This window comes from Staurois parvus, unplaced genomic scaffold (genome assembly GCF_062004578.1).
Source record: "Staurois parvus isolate SC_StPar_1 unplaced genomic scaffold, SC_StPar_1.0 ptg002749l, whole genome shotgun sequence".
Lineage (NCBI taxonomy): Eukaryota > Metazoa > Chordata > Amphibia > Anura > Ranidae > Staurois > Staurois parvus.
The window spans coordinates 392,501-398,437 of NW_028320545.1; the positions used below are offsets into that span (position 1 = coordinate 392,501).

Consider the following 5,937-nt stretch of genomic DNA (forward strand, 5'->3'; position numbering starts at 1 on the left):
TGTATTTACTCCAAATTCAATATTTTATTCATATAATTTTATTTATTTTTTTTTAATTCTATTTATTTATGCATTTTTAAAATTTATGGTCATTTTATTTATTTAATTAATTAATTAATTACGCAAATTAAAATATAAATATGTATATATATATAATGTATATTATATGTAATACATATAAGAACAAAGGGTTAAATATTCCGCACACCAAGCTGCACAGTTAATATGAATTTCCTGGTTTTTATAGGTGAGACTCGCGGCCTTATAACATTTTATAGTAAAAAAAGGCTTATAATTGTACCAGCAAAATATTTCTATTTTATTCATCGCGCTCATTCCGCTTCTGCAAGAAATATTATAGTGGGGGGAAGGGCGCGCTGTTACATGGTAGCTGCAGAAATTGAAAGGTGTTAAATGATGGGATAAATACAGGTTTGGAGCTCGGGAAGTCCTCAGGGCCTCCATTAAGTAAAAAAAAAAAAAAAAATCTGAGATGCAGCAGAATGTGACGGGAGAGACGCGGGCAGCAGCCTGTCACTCCAAACAGAAGACGGCGCAGCTGAGGGGGGCTTCCTGGGATTTGTAGTTCCCCGGATAAGGGAGAGAAACGCGCTCCGCAGGAAAGAGACGATCGTTATTCAGCACAAATGTGAGGATGTGAGACGCTGACAACGGCCGGAGTTTGTCCACACAAAGTAAAAATGGAGTCATTGAGCGAAGTCTTAATTTTCCTGAACTGCAGCAGGATGCGTTGGAGCGACGTCTCGCACATTGGGGGGCAGTGTAGCCCACCGCAAGCCCCGTCTTCCCTCGCCTGACAATGAGCCACCTGAGCCTCAGGACCTCAACTTGTCCTTTGTTGGCGGTGAAATGTCCACACTTGTCCCTTTCTTTGTGGGGGCCCACTGAGCCCGTCAGTGCAGCCCCCTGCGCCCCGTCAGTGCAGCCCCCTGCGCCCCGTCAGTGCAGCCCCCTGCGCCCTGTCAGTGCAGCCCCCTGCGCCCTGTCAGTGCAGCCCCCTGCGCCCTGTCAGTGCAGCCCCCTGCGCCCGTCAGTGCAGCCCCCTGCGCCCCATCAGTGCAACCCCCTGCGCCCCATCAGTGCAACCCCCTGCGCCCCATCAGTGCAGCCCCCTGCGCCCGTCAGTGCAGCCCCCTGCGCCCTGTCAGTGCAGCCCCTTGCGCCCATTCACCCTTCACCCCCCCCCTCAGCCAAACAGGTTATTTCACAGCAGGAGACACGAATGAAAGGAGAAAAAAGAAAAAAAAAGCCTTTTATGACCCGAGGGTGGCGGGGGACCTGACTTCACCTGATGTTTGTTTGGTAACAAGGACCCCTTTTTTACATGTGACTTAAGGAGAACAATGATTGGCGGGTGGGGAGGGGGGATGCGCCCTGGGGGGGGGGGGGGGGCAGCCACATCAAAGTGGCCCAATTTGTACAAAAATGTTGTAAATGTGTTTTTGGTGGTGAAATTCCCCAAATCTGCCTTTTCCTGTCCAATGTACAGGATGACACAGGAGGAGCAACGTGACACGGCCACAGGGTGCTGGACTGGGGGGGGGCTTTCTGCTTTAATGTACTGGGGGGCTTTATGCTTCACTGGACTGGGGGGGCTTTTTGATTCACTGTACTGGGGGGATTTCTGATGTACTGTATTGGGGGGCTGATTCACTGGACTGGGGGGCTGATTCACTGGACTGGGAGACTTTCTGCTTTAATGTACTGGGGGGATTTCTGATTCATCGGACTGGGGGGCTTTCTGATGTACTGTATTGGGGGGCTCTCTGCTTCACTGTACTGGGGGGCCTCATGTTTCACTGGACTAGAGGGCTTTCTTCTTTACTGTACTGGGGGTCTTTCTGCTTCACTGTACTGGGGGCATTCTGAGGTACTGTATTGGGAGGCTCTCTGCTTCACTGTACTGGGGGGGGGGGGCTCCTGCTTCACTGGACTACAGGGCTTTCTTCTTTACTTTACTGGGATCTTTCTGCTTTACTGTTCTGGGGGGCTTTCTGCTTTACTGTACTGGGGGTCTTTCTGCTTCATTGTTCTGGGGGGGCTTTCTGCTTCACTATACTGGGGGACTTTCTGCTTTACTGTATAAGGGGGCTTTCTGCTTCACTGTACTGGGGGACTTTCTGCTTTACCGTATTGGGGGTCTTTCTGCTTCACTGTACTGGGGGGCTTTCTGCTTTACTGTATTAGGGGGCTTTCTGCTTCACTGTACTGGGGGACTTTCTGCTTTACCGTATTGGGGGTCTTTCTGCTTTACTGTACTGGGGGGCTTTCTGCTTTACCGTATTGGGGGTCTTTCTGCTTCATTGGACTAGGAGGCTTTCTGCTTCACTGTACTGGGGGGCTTTCTGCTTCATTGGACTAGGAGGCTTTCTGCTTCACTGGACTAGGGGACTTTTCTGCTTTACTGTATTGGGGGGCTTTCTGCTTCACTGTATTGGGGGCTTTCTGCTTCACTGTATTGGGGGGTTTTCTGCTTCACTGTATTGGGGGGGGCTTTCTGCTTCACTGTACTGGGTGGCATTCTGCTGTACTGTATTGGGGGGGCTTTCTGCTTCATTGTACTGATTGGCTTTCTGCTTCACTGGACTGGGGGGCTTTCATTACTGTACTGGGGGACGGCTTTCTGCTTTACTGTAGTGGGGGGCTTTCTGCTTTACATGACACAACAGAGCCACAGCATACTAGACTGAGGGGCTTCTGCTTCACTGTACTGGGGACTTTCTGCTTTACTGTACTGGGGGGGGGGGGGCTTTCTGCTTCACTGTACTGGGGGGGGGGGGGGTGAAGCTTGTGAAGGGATGCTTTCTGCTTAAGTGTCCTGGAGAGGATTTCTTCTTTATTGGATTGGGGGGCCTTTCTGCTTCACTGTAGTTTATCATTTTCTGCTTCATTGGGCTGGTGGGGGGAGTTTCTGCTATACTGCGGGGGGGGGGGGGGGTTCTGATTCACTAGACTTGTGAGGGGGGCTTTTCACTTTTTGTAATGGTCTGCCTGAATTGGACTGGTGGGGTGCTATCTGACAAATATCACATCACATTCCACAAAGAAACTCACAATCCCAAATGCAGAACAATAAATAAAACACAACAAACACCCCCCCCACCCCCCCCCCCCCTTCTCTGATCCATTGTGTTTTCTTCTTTCTTACATTATTCCAGTTGGATTGCAACACAAACTTACTGCCATCAAACACAAGCTTCCTGCACATTGCAACCACAGACACAACGATCGATCGTGTACACTGGTCCGAGATCAGTTCTTGTGTCAGTCCTTCAGAGGCATTCACAGGAAGAAATCGAGGGAGAGAGAGAAAGAAGGAAGGAGAAGAGAAACGGGGGGAGAAAGAGGGGAGGGAGAAGAAAGAAGGAAAGAAAGAAGGAAAGAAAGAAAGAAAGAAAGAAGGAAAGAAAGAAAGAAAGAAAGAAAGAAAGAAAGAAAGAAAGAAAGAAAGAAAGAAAGAAAGAAAAAGAAACAGAGGAAGAAAGAGAAAGGGGGAGGGTAGAAAGAGAGACAGATATAAAGAGAGAGGGGAGAGAGAAGAGGAGAAAGAAAAATTAAAAGGAGAGAGAGAGACTTCAATCTTCCAGAGACTCTGAGCCCCTCTCTGGGCAGAGGACATGCCGGAAGGTGATCCTTCTCTTTCTTTCTATATATTTCTCTTTCCTTTCACCAGGAAAGAGCAGCGAGAACAGAGGAAATAGAAGAGAAAATAGAAAGCAATAATGGAAGGGTGAGGGAACATGGAGAGAGAAGGAAGGAACACAAATCACTCTACTACACTGAATGGATACAAAGTGACAACAAGTGTGACATGGAGAGGAGAGAAGGAGAGAGAAGAGGAGAGGAAAGAGAAGGAGAGAGGAAAGGAGAGGAGAGGGAAGGAGAGAGGGAAGGAGAGAGGAAAGGAGAGGAGAGAGAAGGAGAGGGGAGAGGAGAGGAGACAGAAGGAGAGAGGAGAGGAGAGAGAAGGAGAGAGAGAAGGAGAGAGGAAAGGAGAGGAGAAGGAGAGAGGAGAGAGAAGGAGAGAGGGAGAGAGAAGGAGAGAGGAGAGAGAAGGAGAGAGGGAGAGAGAAGGAGAGAGGAGAGGAGAGGAGAGAGAAGGAGAGAGGAAAGGAGAGGAGAGAGAAGGAGAGAGGAAAGGAGAGAGAAGGAGAGAGGAGAGGAGAGAGAAGGAGAGAGGAAAGGAGAGAGGAGAGGAGAGAGAAGGAGAGAGGAGAGGAGAGAGAAGGAGAGAGGAAAGGAGAGGAGAGAAGGAGAGAGGAGAGGTGAAAAAAGGAGAGGAGAGAGAAGTAAGGCGAGATATGTCAGGCAGTGTCCAGGAAGGGTGACATGGAGAGATGTGTGAATTGTCGGGATGGGGAGGATATGAGATCTGACAGCGGACAGAACCCTCCAGACTGTATGGGGGTACACAGACCCCTGTAGACTGTGTGTATGCAGGGTACACAGAGCCCCCCTCAGTGCCATCAGAAGGTGTGCAGCCCCCCGTACAGAGTGCCAGGTAGGAGCCGAACATCGCACTCACCTACCGCGACCCCCAGACGTCCAGCTGCGCGATCCTCCGTCCACACAGCGCTAATATCCAGCAGCAGCACAATGTCACCGCACCGTGTCGTGTCGGGCCCGTCCGGCCGGTAATTCCATAGAAAGGGTCGGAAATCCAGGTGAGAGCGCCGGAAACCCCCCGCACAGCCCGGACACAGCACAGCCAACCGCCGCTCATAACCCTCCGCTGAAACTGAGCAGCTCCGGCTGACAAAGTCAGGAGGAACTTGAGAGATTTCCATAGACCAGCCTCCTCCTCCAGAGGACTCCCTCCCTCCTCACCCTGGCTCTACACAGACAGGGAGCTGCCACGGTATAGGAGAGCGACATCTCTCTATAGGGGGAGACACGGCTGGCAGGTGTGTGTGCAATGTGTACTTCTCCTCTCCTCATATTCTTCTCCTCTCTCTAATTCTTCTTCTCTCTCCCTTCAATCTCACTCTCCTCTCTTTTAAATCTTTCCCTTCTTCTCCTCTCCTTCAAACCTCTATCCCTCTTCCTTCCTTTCCTCCCTCCCTCCTTCCTTCCTTCCTTTCTTCTTCTTTTCTTTCTTTCTTATCTTTCTTTCTTCTTTCTTCTTTCTTCTTTTCTTGTTCTTTCTCTTTCTTTTCTTCTTTCTTTCTCTTTCTTTTTCTTCTTCTCCTCTCTTCAAACTCTATTTCTTCTCCTTCCTTCCTTCTTCCTTCCTTTCCTTCCTTCCTTCCTCTTCTTCCTTCCTTCCTTCCTTCCTTCCTTCCTTCCTTCCTTCCTTCCTTCCTTCCTTCCTTCCTCCTCTGCTCCTTCCTTCCTTCCTTCCTTCCTTCCTTCCTTCCCTCCTTCCCTCCTTCTTCCTTCCCTCCTTCCTTCCTTCCTTCCTCCTCTTCCTTCCTTCCTTCCTTCCTTCCTTCCTTTCCTTCCCTCCTTCCTTCCTTCCTTCCTTCCTTCCCTCCCTTCTTCCTTCCTTTCTTTCTTTCTTTCTTTCTTTCTTTCTTTCTTTCTTTCTTTCTCTCTCTCTCTCTCTCTCTCTCTCTTTCTTTCTTTCTTTCTTTCTTTCTTTCTTTCTTTCTTTCTTTCTTTCTTTCCCTTTCTCTTCTTCTCTCTCTCCATTCCTTTCTTCTGCCTCTCCTTCATTCTCTTCTCCTTCCTTCTCTCCTTCTTTCTCACTCTTCCTCAATTACTCCTTTTCCCTTTCTCTCTCTCTTTCTCCCTCCTTGAATCTTACTCTCCTTTCCCTTTCTCTTTTTTTTCCGCTCTCTTCCCTTCTTCTCCTCTCCTTTCCTTCACATTTTTTTTCTCCCCGTCCTCTCTTTCTTTCTCACTCTTCTTTTTATTTCCCCTTGTTTTCACTTTCTCCCCCCCCTCTCTCTCTCTCTCTCTGTCCATTTTCAATCT

General features: G+C 49.0%; 1 protein-coding gene across 1 annotated transcript in view; it reads right to left on the reverse strand.

Moving 5' to 3' along the window:
• SEMA3F (semaphorin 3F) overlaps window positions 1-4,780 on the reverse strand; it is a 152,534-nt gene extending 147,754 nt beyond the window's left edge. Inside the window, exon 1 of the mRNA XM_089666516.1 lies at window positions 4,547-4,780. The gene's annotated coding sequence lies outside the window, so the exon portion shown is untranslated. The remainder of the gene's footprint in view (window positions 1-4,546) is intronic.
• Window positions 4,781-5,937: the final 1,157 nt, after the last annotated feature.